Here is a 19280-nt window from a genome sequence, read left to right as displayed (position 1 = left end):
GAGGGGGAGAGTAAGGGGTTGGGGGGGTGGCTGATTTGGGGTATAACAGTCCGTGGAGTCTCATCTTCCTCTTGTTTGGTGACCGCTATGTGGAGGTGGGGCGGGGCGGTTTGGGGTATAACAGTAGGTGGAGTCTCATCTTCCTCTTGCTTGGTGACCGCTATGTGGAGGTGGGGTGGGGCGGTTTGGGGTATAACAGTCCGTGGAGTCTCATCTTCCTCTTGTTTGGTGACCGCTATGTGGAGGTGGGGCGGTTTGGGGTATAACAGTCGGTGGAGTCTCATCTTCCTCTTAGTTGGTGACTGCTATATGTGGGGCGGGGCAGTTTGGGGTATAACAGTCCGTGGAGTCTCATCTTCCTCTTAGTTGGTGGCAGCTGGACACGTATTGGGCAGTGATCTCCACAGTGGCCTCTTCTTCTGCCAGTCAGGAATGATGATCCGAGCAGCAGGAGATGGATCCGCCCGGGTTACGGTATCGTCCCTGCGCTGCGCCCCATACCGCACTCTCACAAACATGAACATGCTGTCACTGTGCCTTGGTGGCCAGCAGATAGATTGCCCCTGCGCTCATATATCTTGATGTTTGGCCATATCTCTCGCTCAGTAGCCATCCGGTGCAGACTCGCTGATCGGACAGTTTAGCTGAGAGTGTGATCTGTTGTATGAACAATCCCGTCACTGCTGTACAGTAATCGCCTCATCTAGTATATAGGACGGGTCCTGATCTGCTCTGTGTAGTCACTGTCCATATACGTGGCCTCTGTATACTGCTCCAGACATCACACGCAGTATACACACGGCCGGACGCCTTCCACATACCATCTGGATGCAGCTCTAGCGCCCTCTATTGTGCATGAGAGGTGACGCCATGTTTTTACAAATTACCAATCCAGATATAATCCAGATATAATGCATCAAAGGGATGACACCACAAACAGTAGGATCAAACACCCCCAGTATACAGTCCTATGTATAAGTTTGTGCCCCCCTATTAATCATTGTTAGTTGTAAATGTTTTGGTGTTTGCCATGTCAGTCCGATCTCTCTAATACCTGATGGACACAGAAATATCTCAGGATTGGAATGAGGTTTATTGTACTAACAGAGAATGTGCGATATGAGATTATACCAAAATGTGACCGGTGCAAAAGTCTGGGCGCCCCAACAGAACAGTGCCAGTAATATTTAGTAGCTCCTCCTCCTTCTGCCTCCAGTCGCTTCCTGCAGCTTGGTGTAATCCCATATCACACATTCTCTGTTACTACAAGAAACCTCATTCCCATCCTGAGATATTCCTGTGTCCATCAGTTATTAGAGAGATCAGACTGACATGGCAAACACCAAACTAATAATGATTAATAGGGGGGCACGAACTTACACATAGGACTGTATTACATATGGCATCACCCAACATACCGACCTCACCTCCCCCTCACATACAGTCCCATGTAAATACATCCCCCTCCTCCTCACATACAGTCCCATGTAAATACATCCTCCTCCTCACATACAGTCCCATGTAAATACACCCCCCTCCTCCTCACATACAGTCCCATGTAAATACATCCTCCTCCTCACATACAGTCCCATGTAAATACATCCCCCTCCTCACATACAGTCCCATGTAAATACATCCCCTCACATACAGTCCCATGTAAATACATCCCCTCCCCCTCACATACAGTCCCATGTAAATACATCCCCTCCCCTCACATACAGTCCCATGTAAATACATCCCCTCCCCCTCACATACAGTCCCATGTAACTACATTCCTCCTCCCCCTCACATACAGTCCCATGTAAATACATCCCCCTCACATACAGTCCCATGTAAATACATCATGTATGTGAGGGGGAGGAGTCACATATTTACCCCCCCTCACATACAGTCCCATGTAAATACACCACCTCCCCCTCACATACAGTCCCACGTAAATACATCCCCCTCACATACAGTCCCATGTAAATACACCCCCTCCCCCTCACATACAGTCCCATGTAAATACATCCCCTCCTCCTCACATACAGTCCCATGTAAATACATCCCCCTCCTCCTCACATACAGTCCCATGTAAATACATCCTCCTCACATACAGTCCCATGTAAATACATCCTCCTCACATACAGTCCCATGTAAATACATCCCCCTCCCCCTCACATACAGTCCCATGTAAATACATTCTCCTCCTCCTCACATACAGTCCCATGTAAATACATTCTCCTCCTCCTCACATACAGTCCCATGTAAATACATCCTCCTCACATACAGTCCCATGTAAATACATCCCCCTCCCCCTCACATACAGTCCCATGTAAATACATTCTCCTCCTCCTCACATACAGTCCCATGTAAATACATTCTCCTCCTCCTCACATACAGTCCCATGTAAATACATCCCCCTCCTCCTCACATACAGTCCCATGTAAATACACCCCCTCCCCCTCACATACAGTCCCATGTAAATACATTCTCCTCCTCCTCACATACAGTCCCATGTAAATACATCCTCCTCCTCCTCACATACAGTCCCATGTAAATACACCCCCTCACATACAGTCCCATGTAAATACAACTTTCTCTTCCTCACATACAGTCCCATGTAAATACATCCTCTTCCCATACAGTCCCATGTAAATACATCCCCTCACATACAGTCCCATGTAAATACATCCTCCTCCCCCTCACATCCAGTCCCATGTAAATACACCCCTCCCCCCTCACATACAGTCCCATGTAAACACATCCCTCCCCCTCACATACAGTCCCATGAAAATACACCCCCTCTCGTACATCCCCATGTAAATACATCCCCTCCTCCTCACATACAGTCCCATGTAAATACATCCCCCTCCTCCTCACATACAGTCCCATGTAAATACATCCCCTCACATACAGTCCCATGTAAATACATCCCCCTCCTCCTCACATACACTCCCATGTAAATACATCCCCTCACATACAGTCCCATGTAAATACATTCCCCTCCTCCTCACACACAGTCCCATGTAAATACATCCTCCTCCTCACATACAGTCCCATGTAAATACATCCCCTCCTCCTCCTCACATACAGTCCCATGTAAATACATCCCCCTCCTCCTCACACACAGTCCCATGTAAATACATCCCCCTCCCCTCACATACAGTCCCATGTAAATACATCCCCTCCTCCTCCTCACATACAGTCCCATGTAAATACATCCCCTCCTCATCATCACATACAGTCCCATGTAAATACATCCTCCTCACATACAGTCCCATGTAAATACATCCCCTCCTCCTCCTCACATACAGTCCCATGTAAATACATCCCCTCCTCCTCCTCACATACAGTCCCATGTAAATACATCCCCTCCTCCTCCTCACATACAGTCCCATGTAAATACATCCCTCCTCCCCCTCACATACAGTCTCATGTAAATACATCCCTCCTCCCCCTCACATACAGTCTCATGTAAATACATCCCTCCTCCTCCTCACATACAGTCCCAAGTAAATACATCCCTCCTCCCCCTCACATACAGTCCCATGTAAATACGTCACTCCCCATTTCCTCCCCCTCCCTGCAGCTACTTCCGGATCTATGTCCCGCCCTTTCACATGACGTCACGGCTCCTCCCCCACATGCTCTCGGCTCTGTGTCACGTGTTCCTGTCTCTCTTCGGTTCTTGCTCTTCTGCCGGTACCGGCTCCGCTGCCCCCGGTGAGATTTCTTCACTTCAGGACACAAACTCCTCAGACAGGTGTGAGCACGGTGCTGTATGTGACTATAGTATGTAATATGTGTAGTGAGGAGATCATCCGTATACCGTGTGCTTACATATGTGCTCTATAGGGGTCTGTATATTATATATACCGCCAGTTACTGTATATCCCCTGTCATGTATAGTATAGTATAGTATAGATACTGCCAGTTACTGTATATCCTCCTGTCATGTATAGTATAGATACTGCCAGTTACTGTATATCCTCCTGTCATGTATAGTATAGATACTGCCAGTTACTGTATATCCTCCTGTCATGTATAGTATAGTATAGATACTGCCAGTTACTGTATATCCCCCTGTCATGTATAGTATAGTATAGATACTGCCAGTTACTGTATATCCTCCTGTCATGTATAGTATAGTATAGATACCACCAGTTACTGTATATCCTCCTGTCATGTATAGTATAGTATAGATACTACCAGTTACTGTATATCCTCCTGTCATGTATAGTATAGTATAGATACTGCCAGTTACTGTATATCCTCCTGTCATGTATAGTATAGTATAGATACTACCAGTTACTGTATATCCTCCTGTCATGTATAGTATAGTATAGATACTGCCAGTTACTGTATATCCCCTGTCATGTATAGTATAGTATAGATACTGCCAGTTACTGTATATCCCCTGTCATGTATAGTATAGTATAGATACTGCCAGTTACTGTATATCCTCCTGTCATGTATAGTATAGTATAGATACTGCCAGTTACTGTATATCCCCTGTCATGTATAGTATAGTATAGATACTGCCAGTTACTGTATATCCTCCTGTCATGTATAGTATAGTATAGTATAGATACTGCCAGTTACTGTATATCCTCCTGTCATGTATAGTATAGTATAGATACTACCAGTTACTGTATATCCCCCTGTCATGTATAGTATAGTATAGATACTGCCAGTTACTGTATATCCTCCTGTCATGTATAGTATAGTATAGATACTGCCAGTTACTGTATATCCTCCTGTCATGTATAGTATAGTATAGATACTGCCAGTTACTGTATATCCTCCTGTCATGTATAGTATAGTATAGATACTACCAGTTACTGTATATCCTCCTGTCATGTATAGTATAGTATAGATACTACCAGTTACTGTATATCCCCCTGTCATGTATAGTATAGTATAGATACTGCCAGTTACTGTATATCCTCCTGTCATGTATAGTATAGTATAGATACTGCCAGTTACTGTATATCCCCTGTCATGTATAGTATAGTATAGATACTGCCAGTTACTGTATATCCCCTGTCATGTATAGTATAGTATAGATACTGCCAGTTACTGTATATCCCCTGTCATGTATAGTATAGTATAGATACTGCCAGTTACTGTATATCCCCCTGTCATGTATAGTATAGTATAGATACTGCCAGTTACTGTATATCCCCCTGTCATGTATAGTATAGTATAGATACTACCAGTTACTGTATATCCCCCTGTCATGTATAGTATAGTATAGATACTACCAGTTACTGTATATCCTCCTGTCATGTATAGTATAGTATAGATACTACCAGTTACTGTATATCCTCCTGTCATGTATAGTATAGATACTACCAGTTACTGTATATCCCCCTGTCATGTATAGTATAGATACTACCAGTTACTGTATATCCCCCTGTCATGTATAGTATAGTATAGATACTACCAGTTACTGTATATCCCCTGTCATGTATAGTATAGTATAGATACTACCAGTTACTGTATATCCCCCTGTCATGTATAGTATAGTATAGATACTGCCAGTTACTGTATATCCCCCTGTCATGTATAGTATAGTATATATACTACCAGTTACTGTATATCCCCCTGTCATGTATAGTATAGTATAGACACTGCCAGTTACTGTATATCCCCTGTCATGTATAGTATAGTATAGATACTGCCAGTTACTGTATATCCCCCTGTCATGTATAGTATAGTATAGATACTACCAGTTACTGTATATCCCTCTGTCATGTATAGTATAGTATAGATACTACCAGTTACTGTATATCCCCCTGTCATATATAGTATAGTATAGATACTACCAGTTACTGTATATCCCCCTGTCATGTATAGTATAGTATAGATACTGCCAGTTACTGTATATCCTCCTGTCATGTATAGTATAGATACTGCCAGTTACTGTATATCCCCCTGTCATGTATAGTATAGTATAGATACTACCAGTTACTGTATATCCTCCTGTCATGTATAGTATAGTATAGATACTACCAGTTACTGTATATCCCCCTGTCATGTATAGTATAGTATAGATACTACCAGTTACTGTATATCCTCCTGTCATGTATAGTATAGTATAGATACTGCCAGTTACTGTATATCCCCCTGTCATGTATAGTATAGTATAGATACTACCAGTTACTGTATATCCTCCTGTCATGTATAGTATAGTATAGATACCGCTAGTTACTGTATATCCTCCTGTCATGTATAGTATAGTATAGATACTGTCAGTTACTGTATATCCTCCTGTCATGTATAGTATAGTATAGATACTACCAGTTACTGTATATCCCCCTGTCATGTATAGTATAGTATAGATACTACCAGTTACTGTATATCCTCCTGTCATGTATAGTATAGTATAGATACTACCAGTTACTGTATATCCCCCTGTCATGTATAGTATAGTATAGATACTACCAGTTACTGTATATCCTCCTGTCATGTATAGTATAGTATAGATACTACCAGTTACTGTATATCCCCCTGTCATATATAGTATAGTATAGATACTACCAGTTACTGTATATCCCCCTGTCATGTATAGTATAGATACTGCCAGTTACTGTATATCCTCCTGTCATGTATAGTATAGATACTGCCAGTTACTGTATATCCCCCTGTCATGTATAGTATAGTATAGATACTACCAGTTACTGTATATCCTCCTGTCATGTATAGTATAGTATAGATACCGCTAGTTACTGTATATCCTCCTGTCATGTATAGTATAGTATAGATACTGTCAGTTACTGTATATCCTCCTGTCATGTATAGTATAGTATAGATACTACCAGTTACTGTATATCCCCCTGTCATGTATAGTATAGTATAGATACTACCAGTTACTGTATATCCCCCTGTCATGTATAGTATAGTATAGATACTGCCAGTTACTGTATATCCTCCTGTCATGTATAGTATAGTATAGATACTGCCAGTTACTGTATATCCCCCTGTCATGTATAGTATAGTATAGATACTGCCAGTTACTGTATATCCCCCTGTCATGTATAGTATAGTATAGATACTGCCAGTTACTGTATATCCCCCTGTCATGTATAGTATAGTATAGATACTGCCAGTTACTGTATATCCTCCTGTCATGTATAGTATAGTTTAGATACTACCAGTTACTGTATATCCCCCTGTCATGTATAGTATAGTATAGATACTGCCAGTTACTGTATATCCTCCTGTGATGTATAGTATAGTATAGATACTACCAGTTACTGTATATCCCCCTGTCATGTATAGTATAGTATAGATACTGCCAGTTACTGTATATCCCCCTGTCATGTATAGTATAGTATAGATACTGCCAGTTACTGTATATCCCCTGTCATGTATAGTATAGTATAGATACTACCAGTTACTGTATATCCCCCTGTCATGTATAGTATAGTATAGATACTGCCAGTTACTGTATATCCCCCTGTCATGTATAGTATAGTATAGATACTGCCAGTTACTGTATATCCCCCTGTCATGTATAGTATAGTATAGATACTGCCAGTTACTGTATATCCCCTGTCATGTATAGTATAGTATAGATACTGCCAGTTACTGTATATCCCCTGTCATGTATAGTATAGTATAGATACTACCAGTTACTGTATATCCTCCTGTCATGTATAGTATAGTATAGATACCGCCAGTTACTGTATATCCTCCTGTCATGTATAGTATAGTATAGATACTGCCAGTTACTGTATATCCCCCTGTCATGTATAGTATAGTATAGATACTGCCAGTTACTGTATATCCCCCTGTCATGTATAGTATAGTATAGTATAGATACTACCAGTTACTGTATATCTTCCTGGCATGTATAGTATAGATACTGCCAGTTACTGTATATCCCCCTGTCATGTATAGTATAGTATAGATACTGCCAGTTACTGTATATCCCCTGTCATGTATAGTATAGTATAGATACCGCCAGTTACTGTATATCCCCCTGTCATGTATAGTATAGTATAGATACTGCCAGTTACTGTATATCCCCCTGTCATGTATAGTATAGTATAGATACTACCAGTTACTGTATATCCTCCTGTCATGTATAGTATAGATACTACCAGTTACTGTATATCCCCCTGTCATGTATAGTATAGTATAGATACTGCCAGTTACTGTATATCCCCCTGTCATGTATAGTATAGTATAGATACTACCAGTTACTGTATATCCCCCTGTCATGTATAGTATAGTATAGATACTACCAGTTACTGTATATCCTCCTGTCATGTATAGTATAGTATAGATACTACCAGTTACTGTATATCCTCCTGTCATGTATAGTATAGTATAGATACTACCAGTTACTGTATATCTTCCTGTCATGTATAGTATAGTATAGATACTGCCAGTTACTGTATATCCCCTGTCATGTATAGTATAGTATAGATACCGCCAGTTACTGTATATCCCCCTGTCATGTATAGTATAGTATAGATACTGCCAGTTACTGTATATCCCCCTGTCATGTATAGTATAGATACTGCCAGTTACTGTATATCCCCCTGTCATGTATAGTATAGTATAGATACTGCCAGTTACTGTATATCCCCCTGTCATGTATAGTATAGTATAGATACTGCCAGTTACTGTATATCCCCTGTCATGTATAGTATAGTATAGATACCGCCAGTTACTGTATATCCCCCTGTCATGTATAGTATAGTATAGATACCGCCAGTTACTGTATATCCCCCTGTCATGTATAGTATAGTATAGTATAGATACTGCCAGTTACTGTATATCCCCCTGTCATGTATAGTATAGTATAGATACTGCCAGTTACTGTATATCCTCCTGTCATGTATAGTATAGTATAGATACTACCAGTTACTGTATATCCCCCTGTCATGTATAGTATAGTATAGATACTGCCAGTTACTGTATATCCCCTGTCATGTATAGTATAGTATAGATACTGCCAGTTACTGTATATCCCCCTGTCATGTATAGTATAGTATAGATACTACCAGTTACTGTATATCCCCTGTCATGTATAGTATAGTATAGATACTACCAGTTACTGTATATCCTCCTGTCATGTATAGTATAGTATAGATACCGCCAGTTACTGTATATCCTCCTGTCATGTATAGTATAGTATAGATACTACCAGTTACTGTATATCTTCCTGTCATGTATAGTATAGATACTGCCAGTTACTGTATATCCCCTGTCATGTATAGTATAGTATAGATACCGCCAGTTACTGTATATCCCCCTGTCATGTATAGTATAGTATAGATACTGCCAGTTACTGTATATCCCCCTGTCATGTATAGTATAGATACTGCCAGTTACTGTATATCCCCCTGTCATGTATAGTATAGTATAGATACTACCAGTTACTGTATATCCTCCTGTCATGTATAGTATAGATACTACCAGTTACTGTATATCCCCCTGTCATGTATAGTATAGTATAGATACTACCAGTTACTGTATATCCTCCTGTCATGTATAGTATAGTATAGATACTACCAGTTACTGTATATCCCCCTGTCATGTATAGTATAGTATAGATACTGCCAGTTACTGTATATCCCCTGTCATCTATAGTATAGTATAGATACCGCCAGTTACTGTATATCCCCCTGTCATGTATAGTATAGTATAGATACTGCCAGTTACTGTATATCCCCCTGTCATGTATAGTATAGTATAGATACTGCCAGTTACTGTATATCCCCTGTCATGTATAGTATAGTATAGATACTGCCAGTTACTGTATATCCTCCTGTCATGTATAGTATAGTATAGATACTGCCAGTTACTGTATATCCCCCTGTCATGTATAGTATAGTATAGATACCGCCAGTTACTGTATATCCCCCTGTCATGTATAGTATAGTATAGATACCGCCAGTTACTGTATATCCCCCTGTCATGTATAGTATAGTATAGATACCGCCAGTTACTGTATATCCCCCTGTCATGTATAGTATAGTATAGATACCGCCAGTTACTGTATATCCCTCTGTCATGTATAGTATAGTATAGATACTGCCAGTTACTGTATATCCCCCTGTCATGTATAGTATAGTATAGATACCGCCAGTTACTGTATATCCCCCTGTCATGTATAGTATAGTATAGATACCGCCAGTTACTGTATATCCCCCTGTCATGTATAGTATAGTATAGATACTGCCAGTTACTGTATATCCTCCTGTCATGTATAGTATAGTATAGATACTGCCAGTTACTGTATATCCCCCTGTCATGTATAGTATAGTATAGATACTACCAGTTACTGTATATCCCCCTGTCATGTATAGTATAGTATAGATACTGCCAGTTACTGTATATCCCCCTGTCATGTATAGTATAGTATAGTATAGATACTACCAGTTACTGTATATCCCCCTGTCATGTATAGTATAGTATAGATACCGCCAGTTACTGTATATCCTCCTGTCATGTATAGTATAGTATAGTATAGATACTACCAGTTACTGTATATCCCCCTGTCATGTATAGTATAGTATAGATACCGCCAGTTACTGTATATCCTCCTGTCATGTATAGTATAGTATAGTATAGATACTACCAGTTACTGTATATCCCCCTGTCATGTATAGTATAGTATAGATATCGCCAGTTACTGTATATCCTCCTGTCATGTATAGTATAGTATAGTATAGATACCGCCAGTTACTGTATATCCTCCTGTCATGTATAGTATAGTATAGTATAGTATAGATACTACCAGTTACTGTATATCCCCCTGTCATGTATAGTATAGTATAGTATAGATACTACCAGTTACTGTATATCCCCCTGTCATGTATAGTATAGATACCGCCAGTTACTGTATATCCTCCTGTCATGTATAGTATAGATACTGCCAGTTACTGTATATCCTCCTGTCATGTATAGTATAGTATAGATACTGCCAGTTACTGTATATCCCCCTGTCATGTATAGTATAGATACTGCCAGTTACTGTATATCCTCCTGTCATGTATAGTATAGTATAGATACCGCCAGTTACTGTATATCCCCTGTCATGTATAGTATAGATACTGCCAGTTACTGTATATCCCCCTGTCATGTATAGTATAGTATAGATACTGCCAGTTACTGTATATCCCCCTGTCATGTATAGTATAGTATAGATACTGCCAGTTACTGTATATCCCCCTGTCATATATAGTATAGTATAGATACTGCCAGTTACTGTATATCCTCCTGTCATGTATAGTATAGATACTGCCAGTTACTGTATATCCCCCTGTCATGTATAGTATAGTATAGATACTACCAGTTACCGTATATCCTCCTGTCATGTATAGTATAGTATAGATACTGCCAGTTACTGTATATCCCCCTGTCATGTATAGTATAGTATAGATACCGCCAGTTACTGTATATCCTCCTGTCATGTATAGTATAGATACTACCAGTTACTGTATATCCCCCTGTCATGTATAGTATAGTATAGATACTGCCAGTTACTGTATATCCCCCTGTCATGTATAGTATAGTATAGTATAGATACTGCCAGTTACTGTATATCCTCCTGTCATGTATAGTATAGATACTACCAGTTACTGTATATCCCCGTCATGTATAGTATAGTATAGATACTGCCAGTTACTGTATATCCCCCTGTCATGTATAGTATAGTATAGATACTGCCAGTTACTGTATATCCCCCTGTCATGTATAGTATAGTATAGATACTGCCAGTTACTGTATATCCCCCTGTCATGTATAGTATAGTATAGATACTGCCAGTTACTGTATATCCCCCTGTCATGTATAGTATAGTATAGATACCGCCAGTTACTGTATATCCCCTGTCATGTATAGTATAGTATAGATACTGCCAGTTACTGTATATCTCCGTCATGTATAGTATAGATACTGCCAGTTACTGTATATCCTCCTGTCATGTATAGTATAGTATAGATACCGCCAGTTACTGTATATCCCCTGTCATGTATAGTATAGTATAGATACTGTCAGTTACTGTATATCCCCCTGTCATGTATAGTATAGTATAGATACTGTCAGTTACTGTATATCCCCCTGTCATGTATAGTATAGTATAGATACCGCCAGTTACTGTATATCCCCTGTCATGTATAGTATAGATACTGCCAGTTACTGTATATCCCCCTGTCATGTATAGTATAGTATAGATACTGCCAGTTACTGTATATCCCCCTGTCATGTATAGTATAGATACTGCCAGTTACTGTATATCCTCCTGTCATGTATAGTATAGTATATATACCGCCAGTTACTGTATATCTCCCTGTCATGTATAGTATAGTATAAATACTGCCAGTTACTGTATATCCCCCTGTCATGTATAGTATAGTATAGATACCGCCAGTTACTGTATATCCCCCTGTCATGTATAGTATAGTATAGATACTGCCAGTTACTGTATATCCCCTGTCATGTATAGTATAGATACTGCCAGTTACTGTATATCCCCCTGTCATGTATAGTATAGTATAGAGACTGCCAGTTACTGTATATCCCCCTGTCATGTATAGTATAGTATAGATACCGCCAGTTACTGTATATCCCCCTGTCATGTATAGTATAGATACTGCCAGTTACTGTATATCCCCCTGTCATGTATAGTATAGTATAGATACTACCAGTTACTGTATATCCCCCTGTCATGTATAGTATAGTATAGATACTACCAGTTACTGTATATCCCTCTGTCATGTATAGTATAGTATAGATACTGCCAGTTACTGTATATCCCCCTGTCATGTATAGTATAGTATAGATACTGCCAGTTACTGTATATCCCCCTGTCATGTATAGTATAGTATAGATACCGCCAGTTACTGTATATCCCCCTGTCATGTATAGTATAGTATAGATACTGCCAGTTACTGTATATCCCCCTGTCATGTATAGTATAGTATAGATACTGCCAGTTACTGTATATCCCCCTGTCATGTATAGTATAGTATAGATACTACCAGTTACTGTATATCCCCCTGTCATGTATAGTATAGTATAGATACTGCCAGTTACTGTATATCCTCCTGTCATGTATAGTATAGTATAGATACTACCAGTTACTGTATATCCCTCTGTCATGTATAGTATAGTATAGATACTGCCAGTTACTGTATATCCCCCTGTCATGTATAGTATAGTATAGATACTGCCAGTTACTGTATATCCCCTGTCATGTATAGTATAGATACCGCCAGTTACTGTATATCCTCCTGTCATGTATAGTATATTATATATACCGCCAGTTACTGTATATCCCCCTGTCATGTATAGTATAGTATAGATACTGCCAGTTACTGTATATCCCCCTGTCATGTATAGTATAGTTTAGATACTACCAGTTACTGTATATCCCCCTGTCATGTATAGTATAGTATAGATACTGCCAGTTACTGTATATCCCCTGTCATGTATAGTATAGTTTAGATACTACCAGTTACTGTATATCCCCCTGTCATGTATAGTATAGTATAGATACTGCCAGTTACTGTATATCCCCCTGTCATGTATAGTATAGTATAGATACCGCCAGTTACTGTATATCCCCCTGTCATGTATAGTATAGTATAGATACCGCCAGTTACTGTATATCCCCCTGTCATGTATAGTATAGTATATATACCGCCAGTTACTGTATATCCCCCTGTCATGTATAGTATAGTATAGATACCGCCAGTTACTGTATATCCCCCTGTCATGTATAGTATAGTATAGATACTGCCAGTTACCGTATATCCTCCTGTCATGTATAGTATAGTATAGACACTGCCAGTTACTGTATATCCCCCTGTCATGTATAGTATAGATACTGCCAGTTACTGTATATCCCCCTGTCATGTATAGTATAGTATAGTATAGATACTGCCAGTTACTGTATATCCTCCTCTCATGTATAGTATAGTATAGATACTGCCAATTACTGTATATCCCCTGTCATGTATAGTATAGTATAGATACTGCCAGTTACTGTATATCCTCCTGTCATGTATAGTATAGTATAGATACTGCCAGTTACTGTATATCCTCCTCTCATGTATAGTATAGTATAGATACTGCCAGTTACTGTATATCCCCCTGTCATGTATAGTATAGTATAGATACTGCCAGTTACTGTATATCCTCCTGTCATGTATAGTATAGTATAGATACTGCCAGTTACTGTATATCCTCCTCTCATGTATAGTATAGTATAGATACTGCCAGTTACTGTATATCCCCCTGTCATGTATAGTATAGTATAGATACTGCCAGTTACTGTATATCCTCCTGTCATGTATAGTATAGTATAGATACTGCCAGTTACTGTATATCCTCCTGTCATGTATAGTATAGTATAGATACTGCCAGTTACTGTATATCCCCCTGTCATGTATAGTATAGTATAGATACTACCAGTTACTGTATATCCTCCTGTCATGTATAGTATAGTATAGATACTGCCAGTTACAGTATATCCTTCTGTCATGTATAGTATAGTATAGATACTGCCAGTTACTGTATATCCCCCTGTCATGTATAGTATAGTATAGATACTGCCAGTTACTGTATATCCCCCTGTCATGTATAGTATAGTATATATACTGCCAGTTACTGTATATCCCCCTGTCATGTATAGTATAGTATAGATACTGCCAGTTACTGTATATCCCCCTGTCATGTATAGTATAGATACTGCCAGTTACTGTATATCCCCCTGTCATGTATAGTATAGATACTACCAGTTACTGTATATCCCCCTGTCATGTATAGTATAGTATAGATACTGCCAGTTACTGTATATCCCCCTGTCATGTATAGTATAGTATAGATACTGCCAGTTACTGTATATCCCCGTCATGTATAGTATAGATACTGCCAGTTACTGTATATCCCCCTGTCATGTATAGTATAGTATAGATACTGCCAGTTACTGTATATCCCGCTGTCATGTATAGTATAGTATAGATACTGCCAGTTACTGTATATCCCCCTGTCATGTATAGTATAGTATAGATACCGCCAGTTACTGTATATCCCCCTGTCATGTATAGTATAGTATAGATACCGCCAGTTACTGTATATCCTCCTGTCATGTATAGTATAGATACTACCAGTTACTGTATATCCTCCTGTCATGTATAGTATAGTATAGATACTGCTAGTTACTGTATATCCCCTGTCATGTATAGTATAGTATAGATACTGCCAGTTACTGTATATCCCCGTCATGTATAGTATAGTATAGATACTGCCAGTTACTGTATATCCCCTGTCATGTATAGTATAGTATAGATACCGCTAGTTACTGTATATCCTCCTGTCATGTATAGTATAGATACTGCCAGTTACTGTATATCCCTCTGTCATGTATAGTATAGTATAGATACTGCCAGTTACTGTATATCCTCCTGTCATGTATAGTATAGTATAGATACTGCCACTTACTGTATATCTCCCTGTCATGTATAGTATAGATACTGCCAGTTACTGTATATCCCCCTGTCATGTATAGTATAGTATAGATACTGCCAGTTACTGTATATCCCCCTGTCATGTATAGTATAGTATAGTATAGATACTGCCAGTTACTGTATATCCCCCTGTCATGTATAGTATAGTATAGATACTGCCAGTTACTGTATATCCCCTGTCATGTATAGTATAGATACTGCCAGTTACTGTATATCCCCCTGTCATGTATAGTATAGTATAGATACTACCAGTTACTGTATATCCCCCTGTCATGTATAGTATAGTATAGATACTACCAGTTACTGTATATCCTCCTGTCATGTATAGTATAGATACTGCCAGTTACTGTATATCCCTCTGTCATGTATAGTATAGATACTGCCAGTTACTGTATATCCTCCTGTCATGTATAGTATAGTATAGATACTGCCAGTTACTGTATATCCCCCTGTCATGTATAGTATAGTATAGATACTGCCAGTTACTGTATATCCTCCTGTCATGTATAGTATAGTATAGATACCGCCAGTTACTGTATATCCCCCTGTCATGTATAGTATAGTATAGATACTGCCAGTTACTGTATATCCCCTGTCATGTATAGTATAGTATAGATACTGCCAGTTACTGTATATCCCCCTGTCATGTATAGTATAGTATAGATACTGCCAGTTACTGTATATCCTCCTGTCATGTATAGTATAGTATAGATACTGCCAGTTACTGTATATCCCTCTGTCATGTATAGTATAGTATAGTATAGATACTACCAGTTACTGTATATCCCCCTGTCATGTATAGTATAGTATAGTATAGATACTACCAGTTACTGTATATCCTCCTGTCATGTATAGTATAGTATAGATACCGCCAGTTACTGTATATCCCCCTGTCATGTATAGTAAAGTATAGATACTGCCAGTTACTGTATATCCCCCTGTCATGTATAGTATAGTATAGATACCGCCAGTTACTGTATATCCTCCTGTCATGTATAGTATAGTATAGATACTGCCAGTTACTGTATATCCTCCTGTCATGTATAGTATAGATACTGTCAGTTACTGTATATCCCCCTGTCATGTATAGTATAGTATAGATACTGCCAGTTACTGTATATCCTCCTGTCATGTATAGTATAGTATAGATACTGCCAGTTACTGTATATCCCCTGTCATGTATAGTATAGTATAGATACTGCCAGTTACTGTATATCCCCTGTCATGTATAGTATAGTATAGATACTGCCAGTTACTGTATATCCCCCTGTCATGTATAGTATAGTATAGATACTGCCAGTTACTGTATATCCCCTGTCATGTATAGTATAGATACTGCCAGTTACTGTATATCCCCCTGTCATGTATAGTATAGTATAGTATAGATACCGCCAGTTACTGTATATCCCCTGTCATGTATAGTATAGATACTGCCAGTTACTGTATATCCCCCTGTCATGTATAGTATAGTATAGATACTGCCAGTTACTGTATATCCTCCTGTCATGTATAGTATAGTATAGATACTGCCAGTTACTGTATATCCCCTGTCATGTATAGTATAGTATAGATACTGCCAGTTACTGTATATCCCCCTGTCATGTATAGTATAGTATAGATACTACCAGTTACTGTAAATCCTCCTGTCATGTATAGTATAGTATAGACACCGCCAGTTACTGTATATCCCCCTGTCATGTATAGTATAGTATAGATACTACCAGTTACTGTATATCCCCCTGTCATGTATAGTATAGTATAGATACTACCAGTTACTGTATATCCCCCTGTCATGTATAGTATAGTATAGATACTGCCAGTTACTGTATATCCCCCTGTCATGTATAGTATAGTATAGATACTACCAGTTACTGTATATCCTCCTGTCATGTATAGTATAGTATAGATACCGCCAGTTACTGTATATCCCCCTGTCATGTATAGTAAAGTATAGATACTGCCAGTTACTGTATATCCCCCTGTCATGTATAGTATAGTATAGATACCGCCAGTTACTGTATATCCTCCTGTCATGTATAGTATAGTATAGATACTGCCAGTTACTGTATATCCTCCTGTCATGTATAGTATAGTATAGATACTACCAGTTACTGTATATCCTCCTGTCATGTATAGTATAGTATAGATACTGCCAGTTACTGTATATCCTCTTGTCATGTATAGTATAGTATAGATACTACCAGTTACTGTATATCCCCCTGTCATGTATAGTATAGTATAGATACTACCAGTTACTGTATATCCCGCTGTCATGTATAGTATAGTATAGATACTCCAGTTACTGTATATCCCCCTGTCATGTATAGTATAGTATAGATACCGCCAGTTACTGTATATCCCCTGTCATGTATAGTATAGTATAGATACTACCAGTTACTGTATATCCCGCTGTCATGTATAGTATAGTATAGATACTACCAGTTACTGTATATCCCCCTGTCATGTATAGTATAGTATAGATACTGCCAGTTACTGTATATCCCCCTGTCATGTATAGTATAGTATAGACACTGCCAGTTACTGTATATCCCCCTGTCATGTATAGTATAGTATAGTATAGATACTACCAGTTACTGTATATCCCCCTGTCATGTATAGTATAGTATAGATACTGCCAGTTACTGTATATCCCCCTGTCATGTATAGTATAGTATAGATACTGCCAGTTACTGTATATCCCCCTGTCATGTATAGTATAGTATAGATACTGCCAGTTACTGTATATCCCCCTGTCATGTATAGTATAGTATAGATACTGCCAGTTACTGTATATCCTCCTGTCATGTATAGTATAGTATAGATACTGCCAGTTACTGTATATCCCCCTGTCATGTATAGTATAGTATAGATACTGCCAGTTACTGTATATCCTCCTGTCATGTATAGTATAGTATAGATACTACCAGTTACTGTATATCCCCCTGTCATGTATAGTATAGTATAGATACTGCCAGTTACTGTATATCCCCCTGTCATGTATAGTATAGATACTACCAGTTACTGTATATCCCCCTGTCATGTATAGTATAGTATAGATACTACCAGTTACTGTATATCCCCCTGTCATGTATAGTATAGTATAGATACTGCCAGTTACTGTATATCCCCCTGTCATGTATAGTATAGTATAGATACTGCCAGTTACTGTATATCCTCCTGTCATGTATAGTGTAGTATAGATACTGCCAGTTACTGTATATCCTGCTGTCATGTATAGTATAGTATAGATACTGCCAGTTACTGTATATCCCCTGTCATGTATAGTATATGTCACGGAGCAAAGGTATACGTCTTCCTCCGGATGGTCTTTTGAATCAACAGGGACGCAAGAGGTCGGGAGACAACAGCAATTTATTGTAATCCACAAAGTTAGTAGCCGGCGGCGGTCACATCAACCGTAATAACAATAAGTCCACAGAAGTCACAATCCAATGATAACTTTGGTTCCTTGGTCCTGTAACTAAATTCTGGCTCTCTGCAGAGCTGTGCACAGGCCGGCTAACACATACTAACTCCAGCTACAACTATATACTAAAACTGTTACACCTATACCTGGGGGTGGGAAGGGCTGAGCCACAGATCCTTCCCCCCTCACCTATGCCAAGGAGAGCAGACTCCCTGTCTACTATGGACAATGCACCATCCAACATCTTCTTGGAGACACTGATCAGATTATCTCCACCCATTGTCCTCACTAGTTAGAGGTATTTGCATACAATGTGCTAACACACTAGACCCGAATCAGCCAACTACACACTGATGTTTACAACAGGTTAGAGAATACAT

General features: G+C 39.0%; 1 protein-coding gene across 2 annotated transcripts in view; it reads left to right on the top strand.

The window, feature by feature from the left end:
* The first annotated feature begins 3655 nt into the window (after positions 1-3655).
* LOC142187910 (methionine synthase reductase-like) overlaps positions 3656-19280 on the top strand; it is a 43676-nt gene continuing 28051 nt past the window's right edge. Inside the window, exon 1 of one of the 2 annotated variants that reach the window (XM_075261714.1) lies at positions 3656-3745. The gene's annotated coding sequence lies outside the window, so the exon portion shown is untranslated. Of the gene's footprint in view, positions 3775-19280 lie in introns of both variants that reach the window. The other variant, XM_075261715.1, reaches the window with a different exon arrangement.

This window comes from Leptodactylus fuscus, unplaced genomic scaffold, assembly GCF_031893055.1.
Source record: "Leptodactylus fuscus isolate aLepFus1 unplaced genomic scaffold, aLepFus1.hap2 HAP2_SCAFFOLD_314, whole genome shotgun sequence".
In the NCBI taxonomy this organism is placed as follows: Eukaryota; Metazoa; Chordata; class Amphibia; order Anura; family Leptodactylidae; genus Leptodactylus; species Leptodactylus fuscus.
This window is presented reverse-complemented; position numbering and strand designations above follow the sequence as displayed.